This window comes from Neopelma chrysocephalum, unplaced genomic scaffold (assembly GCF_003984885.1).
Source record: "Neopelma chrysocephalum unplaced genomic scaffold, ASM398488v2 Primary Assembly neopelma1_139, whole genome shotgun sequence".
NCBI classification, from domain to species: domain Eukaryota; kingdom Metazoa; phylum Chordata; class Aves; order Passeriformes; family Pipridae; genus Neopelma; species Neopelma chrysocephalum.
Genome location: NW_020897801.1, coordinates 1,105,895 through 1,118,484, shown reverse-complemented (window position 1 = coordinate 1,118,484; position 12,590 = coordinate 1,105,895). Strand labels below are relative to the sequence as shown.

General features: G+C 41.5%; 1 long non-coding RNA gene across 1 annotated transcript in view; it reads right to left on the bottom strand.

The window, feature by feature from the left end:
* Positions 1-363: 363 nt before the first annotated feature.
* Positions 364-12,590, bottom strand: part of LOC113975550 — a 31,159-nt gene continuing 18,932 nt past the window's right edge. The window contains exons 3-4 of the long non-coding RNA XR_003536850.1: positions 2,321-2,401; positions 364-1,845 (exon numbers count right to left, since the gene is read on the bottom strand). This is a non-coding gene — a long non-coding RNA (uncharacterized LOC113975550). The remainder of the gene's footprint in view (positions 1,846-2,320; positions 2,402-12,590) is intronic.

Below are 12,590 nucleotides of genomic sequence, written 5' to 3'. Positions count from 1 at the left end.
AGGATTTCTGTACATTACAGCCATTCTGATAGCGGTTACTGTAGCTTGCACTATTCACTGTTTTCCCCATTCCATCCACATTTATGGCTTTACAAAATATTTTTTATTTAATCTCCTTTTAAAGACATAATTCAAAGAGCTTCTCTTGTCTCTTGACAATACAAAGCACCAAAAATGTTGAGTTTTCCAAAGGAAAATATAAAATGCCTCTTTTTTAATACTGTAGTATTTGTAACCAAATCTTAGCCTCAACTGTACAGAAGAGAGTTGAAGGGAGGAGCAGCTGGTTAAGAATTTTCACTTTTTTTAATTGTTGCTGTTACTTTCCTTAATGTGTCCAAAGATTCAGATTACATTCAGGGTTTACTTCTCTATATATTGTTCAAATACAACAGATGGAGTGTCTCTAACCTCAGGAACTTGTCAGTGCCTTATGAAACAATAAAAACAGAATTCTGAGAAACAAGAGAGAAATATCAGGTATTCCAAGCAATTAAAATTTTTCTTCAGCTAATGTCATTTGATAACATCAATTCATGTTGTTTGAGTTTCATCTCAGCTTTTGGTGAATACTGTCAGTTCTAGATCATAAGAATCACGAGTGGACTCTCGTTCAGGATTTAATATCTGGTTTCATTCTGCTGCCTGGTTTGACATTGTCTTTTTTGAGGATCTGAATGTGTGGCATGACCTATGGGATTTTTCAACCATAAAGGCCTAAAATTGCCATAAGAGTTTTTTATTGTTGTTATTGGGTTTGGGTTTTTACATTTCCTACATTTTGTCTGTAATGTATATGGTATAGAGAAGATAAGAACCAAATTTAGATTTTTATGATCAAACCATGGTAAGGTGTGGCATTTTGTCGGTGATTTTGCTGCTGAAGAAAAATCCTGAAGTCTAGGAATCTGCAAATTATTGCCCCCGACTCTTAGCTGACTTTACTTTCAAAACCGATCTCTTCTGCAGATTTAACTTTATATTTTTCTTTTCAGGGTTTGCCTAGCACTAAATTTCTCTACCCATGTTCTGTGTGAACTTCTGTGTTGGTATAGTCAATTCTTGACCAGGTTGGTTTAGTTTTCACAGTAAAGGAACTTAACCTGTATAGTTCAGCTAGTCTGGACCAAGGGAATAAATCAATAAGCTGCTGTTGCATTTTTGTGGTCTTGCTTGAGAAATAAACTGCCATTTAACTACGTGCAAGGCAATAACTGTGTCTTTCATAATACCTCTCTTATTCCAGTCTTAAATCAACCTACAGATTCCAGCAGAAACCATTCTGAAAATGAATAGACACCTGGAAAGCAAAAATATAGGTCAGGATTCACAGAAGCGTGTTTTCTAATCCTAATATTTTTGCGTAAGAGTAAATTTGCTTTTATTCTGCCTCCATTGTTGGCATATTGTTGGTATATAAGCTCTTTAATTGGTTGAGACTTTAAAGAGCACTCTAATGAATGCTTGCTTTCCATTGAACTTTTGAGAGAGAGACTTATGATGCATTTTTTTCAAAACCATGAGCAGAAAAGCAGTTTGCTTACTCAAAAGCAGTATCCCCATTGAAGAAAGATGTGGTGTTTATCATTCAGCAATCAACTTAATTGCCTTCCATTATGAAATTGGCTTGGATTTTTGGGTTTCCGCCATAACAGTTTTTAATAGCACAAATGAATTTTTCATAGAATGAGAATGGAAATAAGTTCCAAAATGATGAATTCAAAGACACATTTTTCCACTGTGCATTCTTCTGTGCTCCTGCTGGAAATCATCGAGTCGTATGTTGTTATTGCTTGTCAGAAGACCCATCCAGATGGGAAGTCCTTCTATTTTATTTAGCAGAGGCTGTAGGAAGCCAAAAATAGGGAAGTGGAGACAGCCTTGAGATCTTCCAAAATTGAATACAAGAGGAATGTAATCAAACACCCATGAGCACTTAAGTTTTACTTATTTCTGACTTCAGTAGGAGCTCAGGTATATATGTAGGGTCATGTTACTGTGAGCCTCATCCCCGAGCCGCAACACATTTTAATGCTTATTTTCTCCATTGTAAGGGAGCATATACACAGGTCAGGCCTTCCTCTCATCTTGGAAACAATGGCCACAACAGACCCACAGCTAAGAAAACCAAGAAACTAAATCCACAACACTATGTTGGTGAATGGGGTTGTAGGGATGCAGGTAAACAGACAGATTTGGGGAGTTTGTTTCTCAGAAGTTCTTCCCTCCTTTTGCCTCGTTCTTTCTGCTTCCCTCTGCTTGAGAACCCTGTGGTTCCTCTAAGGTTGGTCTGAGCCCATAGTAATTGTAAAAATTATACCTGAGGGGGCAGGAGAAGCAACAGATGCAGTGTGGGGGCTTTCCTGGAGGATCTGCTTAGTAAGGTGAAGTCACTAAGTATCTGAAAAACAAATAAAAAAACAAACAAACTTCACTTTTATGAACCTGGAGCACTATTTGAAAACAAAATATTTACCTCTTTCAATATGTCTTACATGAAAGCAGCAGGATCCCTTTCCTCATAGGTACGAAAATAACTTCTGCTGCTATAGAGGGTTTTTCCCATTGGAAGAAAATCTACATTAGTTTATGCTGATTTAACTGTGACCAGTTGATGTTTAATTGCATCACAGCTATTTAATTTTAAAAATAAGTTAAATAACCCCTTAGCTTTCTGTGCCAGAAATCAAATTTTGTTTAGCTGTTGTATTTTGCTATAGGATCTATTCTTCACAAACAGCATCTCAGTACATATTTAGTGTATCATTTTCTCAGTCTTTCTCAACTCCTGAGGTCTGAATATTAACATATCACTAAAGTTAATTTTTACAGATATTCAGGAAATTTTCTAAAAGGAAACATTTTGAAGATGACATTGTGTTAAAAAATCCAACACAGCTTTGCAGTGCTGCTTTGGCTTTGTGAGCATTGATTTCCTGGTTGGATTTGTTGATTGGATTGGGGTTTTTTTAGCTAGTTATTTTATTGTGCATTTTTTTTAATACCATTAATTTTCATGGCTATGTTATTGCAAGACTTTTGCAGAGGGTGTATTACTCTAGGCATTTACTATTTATTAATTCTAAGTAAAATTTTAATTTCCTCGTATCTCCCATGTAAACTGGAGCGACAAAAGCAACTGTTGTTATTGAATTTCATGTTCTTTATTCCAGAAGAAAAGAAAAAATAAAGAAAGCTTTACTGGGATAAAGTTTGAAGGGTTTTTTGCTGGATATTCTTTCTTGGAAGACAGAAGTTGTCGTAAGAAAGAAGAAAATAGATTGCATGAAATTTCAAAGTTAAAAAAAAATTTAAAAATTTCAGATTCTGTGTTTGTCTAAACTTCTCTAAAAATTAATTCTGAAACTAAAGTACTTCAGGAATCTTATAATCTAGGAAAATCAAACTGGTATCCAACACACGTTAGTAGATGCTGACTTCTTCCAGTGGTAACTGCTGTGTGTGTTTGTAGCCGTCAGGAGATCATGTGGATGCATTGTCTGATAATAGCTTTATTTTTTACTTACCTGTCAAATTTGAAAGGATGAATTGATGGGGTATGTGGTTTAAACGGGATGGATGTGGATGCATACAGCACATGTCTGTTAAGGAAAGTTGGAAATGTGTGAGTCAATTGTATATTGTTTTGTAGTAGGGTAAATTTTTAATCACATTGCATATGTACCTTTTCGGTGAAGGAAGTAATTGATATTTGGGACACAGAGGGATATAAATATTTTATTCTGTCTCCTAAAAATAAAAGGAGCCATGTGGGTTCTTTCATGAACTTATATGTTTATAAGGTTTAAGATGAAGGAATTTATTCATGAATGTCGAGAAGCAAAAATACCATCAGCAACAACAGCTGTCTAAGTCAGTTGAGACGGTAGTGACTTACATGGTTTTGTTTTAGATCTGCTTTCACTTTTGAGGGAAGGGAGCTTGTAAACACTCACACCTTTGAAAGTAAATAAAAATCTCAGTAGGTGGTGACACACCTCCTTTGCTTTCACTTACTAAATCCCATCACCAAGTCCTGCATTCCAATCTCTCTTTGGCACTGTGGTACAGAGTTACCAATATGAGCTGCAAGTCTGGATTTTTTGGAAGGAACTTATTTTCTGAGGCACTAATTGGTCTTTTCTTGACAGAGCAAAAGTGGCTCAAGCCAACTGCATCATACACGGCGTTCTGTTCTTTAAAACTGCATCCACTGGGACTTTTCACAAACTGAGAAACCTTGTTATGCTGAAATCATGAGTGGAGCTTCTGGACACTGACGTGACAGTAGCATTATGTACTTAATGTGGCTGTTGGTTGTTTTTTTAAAGCTTTTTATTCAGGTATTCAAAACCAAGGAAACATCAATGACGAATTTTATTTAATCACGCAGCTGAGAGCTGTGCCAAGTTAGGTGCAAGTGATGAGTACTAGGGACACTGCTGCACATTACCTGGGCAGAGAGCTTTGTACCCACCATAAGCTAGATTCAGGAAGAAGATTCAGGAAAAATGTGATTAAAACAAGAAGCTGAAATATTGTAGAAAAAAACCTCAATTTGCTGCATTTCCCTCTTTATTTAAAAATTAGCTATTAATAATCCCCATCTCTGCATGTGCAAATACAGTAGGACAAACCCCAGTCTGACCTGGAGAGGAAAGGCAGGATGGGTGCAGATGTGCTGGGCAGGTGTTAACATAATATTGAATGCTGTTGGCAGGGGATTGTCAGACCTCTCAGAGCCCATCCTCTGCACTCAAATCCCGTATGGTTAAACAGATGATAAATAAAGAATTATTTTGAAAAAATCACCAAAAGCAAGTCTAATAGGTTCTCTAAATCTGATCAGTGCATTGCATTGTCCTCGTCCCTGTTTATCCCACTTTGATAATGGTATCATCAGTCCCTCATAAAAATATTTAGCTTAAAATCTGTGGTTTAGCATCAGTAGTTTGGTATTGTGGTTGTTTGGTTCCCTTCCCCCCACTTTGTGCTCCTTGCTGCAGGTTGAGCGCAGCACATTGTTTAAAAAGCCTGTGGAAATATAGATTGGGTGATCTGTCTCTTTTAGACCATTCAGTGATGAAATTTCTACTGTACTACTTTATTGTGACATTATCTGACTAGATAAAGCCATTTTCTGTCTGAGAAGGGAAAGAAGCTGGCAGTGTCTACATAAATCGTGTTACTCATTTCATGCCGAGACAGGGGTTCCCAAAGGGAGATCCTCTGGGACACGTCCCTCCTCAACAGAAAAACAAACAGAGGCACAGCCTGTTTCTGAAGGATGGGGCTGATCACTTTTACAGTGTTGCTGTTATTACAATAAACAGCTATTGCAGTTTAGTTTAACAGGTATCCCAACAGCTATTAAAAAGTAAAGAGTACATGAAAGAAATACAGCCTCCTCCTGCTCCCTGCTTTCCCCAAAGCACTTGGCATCACCCTTGGGCTCCAATTGCAGCAGAATGACTGCATATCTTAAAATAATGTAATGTGGGTTTGTTCATGCCAAAATTGCTGCTTTGTCTGGCCCCTTTGAATACTATTGTTCAATATTAGTGTGGCAGCTGTCAGATCTGTTTGTGAAAGCAGCACCAGCTTTTAATAGCTCTTTATTTTGTGAGCTGCTCACCCATAGATCCTAACAGACTTCATAAAAAGAAGGTAAAATTCTTATCCTAGTTTTGCAGATGGAGGACTGTGGTCTTCAGAGATAGATAACTGAATAGGGGAGCTGGACAGGATTTCTGGCAAAAGCTATTTTTTGTCAGGAAACATTGATTCATTAAAGCTCTTTTGCAGAAGCATATGCTTTCATGAAACTCCTGGCATGAAGTTTTCCTGAAGCGTGGAACAGAATTTAAAGACAGATTTTCTGTGCTCGCAGAACAGTGAACACGGACCTTCCTCTGTGGCTGTGAGGGGGCCTGGGTCACCCAGCTGGGCTGTTCAGCTCCTGCCAGAGCTCCTGTGTCCTCCACAACAGCGTGGTGTTATCCAGGGATGCTTTCCGCTGTCCCCTTCAGATGCTGAGACCTCTTGGTGGGCAGGGAGTGGGGAAGGCAGCGATTTTCCAGAGTCTGCTTTGAAAGACCTGTGATCTGCTCCTCTTCTGCGGGCTGTCCAGGGCTGGCTTTGTGATCTCACTAGGCAAACACCTGGAATAACTCCGGGGTCAAATGCAAAGCAGTATAGAACAGTGGAAAGTTGCATAGACTGAGGAGTTAGAAGAATTTTGTACTTGACAGAAAAAATACTGGTAGTTACTGGGAAGAAACTACTGACAGCATCCTAGAAATCAGTAGCTCTGGCTGTATGGACATCCTTACTGCTGTTCTGAGCCTCTAGAAAGAGGCTATTACTCTTCTGGTGGAGTCCTTGATCCGCAAAGAACAGCCGCAGCTCCAACAATAATATTCTGCACTTTTCTAGTTACTGCTACGCAACTCAGAACTCCTTTACAGAGCCTGCATGAAACATCCTGATGTGTCTGAGCAGCGCGTAGGATAGTCAGTGTTTTTACAAGTGGGGGAATTGGAGATCTGAAAGACTGAGTGATGTGCCCACTGTCACATGGGAGGTCTGTTGTGCGCCGGAGACTGAGAACAGAAGTGTCGGCTCCTTCAGCATGCGGAGCGCGCTCACCTGTGCTTAGCACTGCACTACAGGTCTCCTGGTGCGCTGTTCCCTGCCTTGCCCACATTACCACATCCCCACCTAGAGGCTCAGTACTCCAGGAAGAAATTAAAATGTAAAAAGGAAAAAAAAAAGCTACCTTTTCTATCATAGCTGGTTTGGGTTTGTTTTTTTTTTTAAGCACAGCCTTTTTATTTATTTCTTTTCTTTATCTGTGTGTGCATGCCCACTTTGTTTTCCAGCTCTATCCAAAATACCCAGAACTGTGTAGTCGGCTGATTGGTGTCTTCTGGGGTCTTTTCTCCTTTGATACAATGCTGCTGGCTGTTCTGTACCTGCTACTTTATATCCTTCCCCCTCTCATATATAGCTACCTATATCATATGGAAAGGATCAAACAGTTTTGATTTTTCCCAATGATACTGAGAAATGCAATATTTATTACAGGTTACTTGCAGAGAAGAAGAAAGGAGAATCTAAGAGTGTTCCCTTCAGCTGTGTTTCTGTCAAGGCACGGTGTACGTCCCAGTCCACCTCTGTTTTGCTCAGTGTGTTAGTTCTGCTCACTACGAGGTGTAATGCAGCAAGACTGATAAAGTTGGTTGCCCACTGGCCATGCGAAGGAGGAAAAATAACCAAAGCTGGTTGTTAGTTATCCCCAGTAAAGTGCTAAACAAATCTCCCAGCAGCTAAACTCCCTTCCCTTTTTATTACTTACTGTACCTTGTAAATCAAATATTTATTAACTGAAAACAGCTTTGCTCACTGACTGATCTTGCAAACATGGGACAAATTCACCACAGCTGGCTAGTGGCCAATTGCTTATTCAGGCTGCTAAAGGAAATCGGCCTGGTGGAAAGACAAACTATGTGATGGTTTTTCTTCCCTCTCTCTTCCTCTCTTCCCAGGAACAAACTGCTAACATCACAAACTTTGTCTGCCATATTTACCTCTCATGAAAACGAGTGTGTCTGAATGAGGTCACTGATACTCTTTTGAAGAGGACTTTATTTTTGTCATGCCTGTGTCGAAAACAGAGCTTTAGTGGTTTGAAATGGCATGAGCAAACACAGACATTATTTCAATTAGCATATTGGGTCTGTCACCTGGTGAAATGAAAAGATCCTTTAAGCATCTGCTTCTGCGGTTGCCGTCTGATCATCTCTTACCGTCTTCTGGCTTCGTGTTAATCCATGGGGGTCCTCAACAGTCCGACTGCAGCAAGCCTGAAGCCCTTGGATGTTGAGGGATGACAGGATGCAAAGAACAAAACTAAATTCACACTCACTTTCTCTTTCTTTGGAAGTGCCACCGGTAAACTTGAAAGATCTTTGCATCATTCGAGGCTTTGCATTTGGTTGCAGTAATGAAGGTGATTTGCTGCCCGTTGTCTAATAAATATCCCTGGGGAGCACAGAATGACAGCACAGTTATCCTTTTTCACTGAAAGGGAAGCCATAGAAAAGGCAGGAATTGCAGGCATTTAGGAGAGGCTCTACAGTTGTTCAGGGGCACTATTTTCCCTCCACTCTAAGGCCAGAGTCACCTGCTGCAAGCACACACTTCGCAGTAAATGCACAGAGCAGGCTGGGTATCATCAGTGAGTCCACTTTCAGGGACTCATTTTAGGCCTGAGGGTCCACGCCTCATGCCCTGAAGTTTTGCTCAGCAGCTCTGTGTCAATGCTCATCAGCTGTGGTTGCACTGATTTCACTGGTTATCACCAAAAGGATTTCAAATCTTATTAATGCTTCGTGTAATTATCTTTGTTCTCTCTCTTGGACTAATTTGAGTGATTATACAGTGGTAGATCCCTCACAGCAGCACTTTCACCCAGCCTGAAACAACAACCAGCTCCTGTGCGTGTGTTCTGTTTCCCTGCCGGTACATGGGAGTTGCTCATCCTTCTCCATCAGGAGCTGCTGGCTTGGGAAGTCCTGCAGCACAGTGTCCTGGAGGGCACTGGGTAGCCATCAGTACTTCTGCAGCACTTTGGTCTTTGCACAAGCTCTCAGAATCTGTGTCTCTATGCAGCAAGCAGTGGCCTCGTGAGTACTGGTTTGCTGGACCACAGCATGGAGCTCCTTGGCTGGTGGGACAGGGCTGGGCAGCAGGGAGGTGGCAGCTGCTCCATGGGACATGGCCATCCTCATGTTCTTCAGCTGAGAGTGCACTTAGAGCAAAAGGGTTCACTGCCAGAAGAGGACAGGGTCCTTAATACATGTTCCTGAAGTCCCAGGTCACCGGTTCCTGTCAGGCTAGTCACATTTTTTTTCCAAAGATGAAAAACCATAATCATATCTGGGTCTTCTGACCCATCCCCTTGTGAATTATTGCTAATATTTTCCCTTTTTCATTTTTATACCTTTGGATAGTTGAAGATGGATATACTCTGTCTTTAATCACTTTGCCAAGCTGGAAATATTTATATATTTATACAAAAAAATTCTACATTTTATATTTGTGACAAGATGCATGAGCATTGCTGAGTAAGAAGGAACTGTCAGAACCCACAAATCTTTGTGTTAATTTTACATCCACCAAGCAGGGATAATATATTTTATAGTTTGCATTAACAAGATGGTCATCAGGAACTACTCGTTTAGATAATAGCCACCAAGTCATGGTTGCTTTTTTTTTTTTAAATTCACTTTTAATGTGTATTAACTGTTATCTTGAAAGATCCCTGAATACAGAGCAAGAGTGGAGTAGGAAAAGGCAAGAAATCCATAGACAGCTGCTCACAGTCTGGCTGTAATAGGTATTCCATTAAAGAACACTTTAAGATTTATGTAATATTGTTGTGATCTTTCGTAATTAATGACTTTGTACAGCTATTTGATTTGATACTTTCCCTGGTTCCATCACAGTCTTGCCTATCCACAAAAGCCAGTTTGACCAATGAAGACACAGACATAAGTCACAATAGCTAGTTTGAATTTTCCCATGTGCAAATGATCTTCTTGGCTATTAAGAGTACTTTTCTATTTAATTTAACTTAGGAAATGAGGAAATGGAAGAACCTCTTTCCCTACACAAGCACCTGTGCAGAGGACACTGTGATTTTGTGAGGAGGGTCAACCTTTTTTGCCGGCTGAGTCATCTGATGTTCCTCACAACTTCCCAGGCTTCACTTCCAGGCCATCCAGGTCTTTCTGTAACGGTGGATATTTGGGAAGGGGGAGATCCTTCAGGCCTCGTTTCAGTCCATAACCTGGAAGGAGTATGCTTTCTCACCCTCCCCCGCCACGTGGCCCTGGGACCCCAAGACGGAGCACTCACCAGACCACCAGGGGAGAGAGGACGAAAGAGAGAGTTTAATTGTGGGAGGGGGCTTATATAGCCCTTGGGGACCAATCACAGGTGAGGGGTCACAATCAAGGTAAGGGGTTTACAGCCAATAAGGGAGGGGTTAACAAGGGACCAATGGGAACACCTTGGGACATCTTCCCAGGACACTCTGGCCCGAGAGATAAGGGATTTACAGTGGAGGTATAGGGGAAAACGCAGTGGCTCTGTAAAGAGCCCTCTTAACATGAGTTTAGACAACATTAAAAACTTCTGCTTCATCAGTCCACCTTTGGCAGGACTCCTTCCAAACATCCATTGCTACATTTCTGCTTACAGAGTGCTGGCTGGGTGACAGCAGGCCCAGATGTCAAGAGCATCTGCCTCTGAGGGAGCCATTACAAACCCCCCAGACACACTCAGTTACTGGTTAACTGCGACAGGATGGACACAAGCCCCGGTGCCTCTCCCATCTGCTGAAGGATGTTTGTCTTGCCGCAGGTACCTGATGGATGAGGATGTGATTGGTGTCATGTTGTGCATAACACAAGCACCAAAAGATCAAAATGCTAAATTTATTGTTTGCCTTTCCCAGGTGAGAGCATTATTCTGCAATTCTGAGGTTTCAGATCTCTTTCCACCCTGTCTCAAGACATCTGTAGGCTGCTTAGAAAATGTTTTGAGGAAAATCTTTTGACTCAAAAGTGTGTCCAGAGCAGTCTTATGCTTACACCCCTTGGACACTTACCTAGAAATGCAGTTTCAAATCTTTTCTTTCTTGCTCCAGACTAGTTATTTCATTTCAGATAAATATAGAAATCAGAGCATTCTTATCCAAACCTTTCTGGTTGCCATGAAGTGGTTCTTTGTCATTTAAAAAAAAAAAAAAGAAGAAGACAATAACCAACTCTTTGTATTGTGTACTGTAATGTATTTCTTATTTCTGGGAACAGGCCTTTTACACTGTTAAGCCAGGTATCAGCTCTAGGTTTAATGCACCTCTCGCAGGAATGTTTATTTGCTGTGTGCTGTTAGTTATTCTTAAATTGCATTTCATTCTTTAAGGTTTGCTTTCTTTGTTTGATGGCGAGAGGTTTTTTTTTAAAATTTGTCTTAAACTGGTCCTGATTTTCCAAATAGTGCTCTCTGACAATAGAAAGCATAAAGTACAGGATCTCTGGGGCCCCTTTACTTTGTTATTCCTAATGTTTTGGGTAAAAGGATTTAGGCTGAAGCAGGGTCAACCTAATTGTTGTAGTTCAGACGTAATTTTATGTGTGATAAACAGATTGACCCTTGAGTTTTTTAGTTTCTGCCAATCTATTAAGTATATAGCACATCGTAAGACTACACGATTTATTCTTTCAATCTCTTCTTTTTCTCTGAATATATTTATTAAAAGGCCAAGCTATGTCCAGTTTGCACCTGACCGGCCTGACCCCTGGGAATTAACCTGATTTGCTGTCTATAAATATGGGGGTGCAGTTTGCCTGGAGGCTGGGGGAGAGGGGCGAGTGGATGTTATGATGACGGGTCTCTCACTCGTGTAGCACCACGTAAGTGAGGAGAAACACTTTAGTCGGGTGTCAAAACCAGTTCAGAGGAAGCAAGCCTCTCCCACTAATTGGTTTCTAAGTGCTATTTATTCCTCTTGTCACCAGATTCACTCACACCTCTGGGAGCACAGCACTCCTGAGTGTGGCTTCGTCGGGTTTCTTCACACGTCACGGTCCGAGGTGTGTGGCAGCTGCTGTAAGCTTTGGAGCACCGTACCCCCCTCAGGCAGATGCAGTGGGATGTGTGCCATGCCTGTGACGGAAACAGGGCTCCTAGGGCAGTGGGGAGCTCAGGGGCCACTAAGCTTTGCTCCCCTGCAGTGGGGGATTGCTCAGGAGAGCAGAGAGCAGAGCTGAGCCCTCCTGTCCACTCCCAGCAGACAGTTCTCTGTCAAAGTTTGTCCCACCCCTGGAAACATTCGAGGTCTGGTTGGGTAAGTCTCTGAGAAATCTGATCTAGTTAAAGCTGTCCGTGCCCATGGCAGGAGGGTTGGACTAGATGACTTTTAAAGATCTCTTCCAACCCAAATTATTCTATGATTCTATGGTTTCTGGTGCCTTCACTACCAGGAGAGATGGCCAAGGTGACTTTGGCTGTGTGTTCCTGGCCAGTGGCAGCAGTGCTGCGGTTGCAGCAAGCAGGGCTGGCTCCATGCTGGATTGGGGGGGGGCCCAGTCCAGCTGAAAAACAACCTTGGAACATGGTGGGAAACAGTTGTTTTAAAACCAAATCAGGTCCCTGGCCTGGCCAGTTGCACAACTCTCTAAACAGCTTTTACGGCCATGGGACAAGCCGGGAGGTGCAGAGTTGACCCCGTAACAGTCCAGCTCACTTGCCTCCCTCCAAACTAACCATCAGAGCTAGCTCAAGAAAACTTCTTGAGCACCTTTCTCTCTGCATTCCAGAGGCAGCCAGGCTGTTCTTCTCCCATGAGGGCATGGGAGAGGGAGGGGAAGAGTGACAGATTGGTGAAAGGAGCACTATACCTCTGACAGCTTACAAATGTATGGGAAACAAGGTTGGCAAAAGGCAGCATTAGGTGTTCCTGCTGGCAGCTAATGGTGTCCAGTCATGTGGGTTAGTTTAACAAAGACAGATAGTAATGG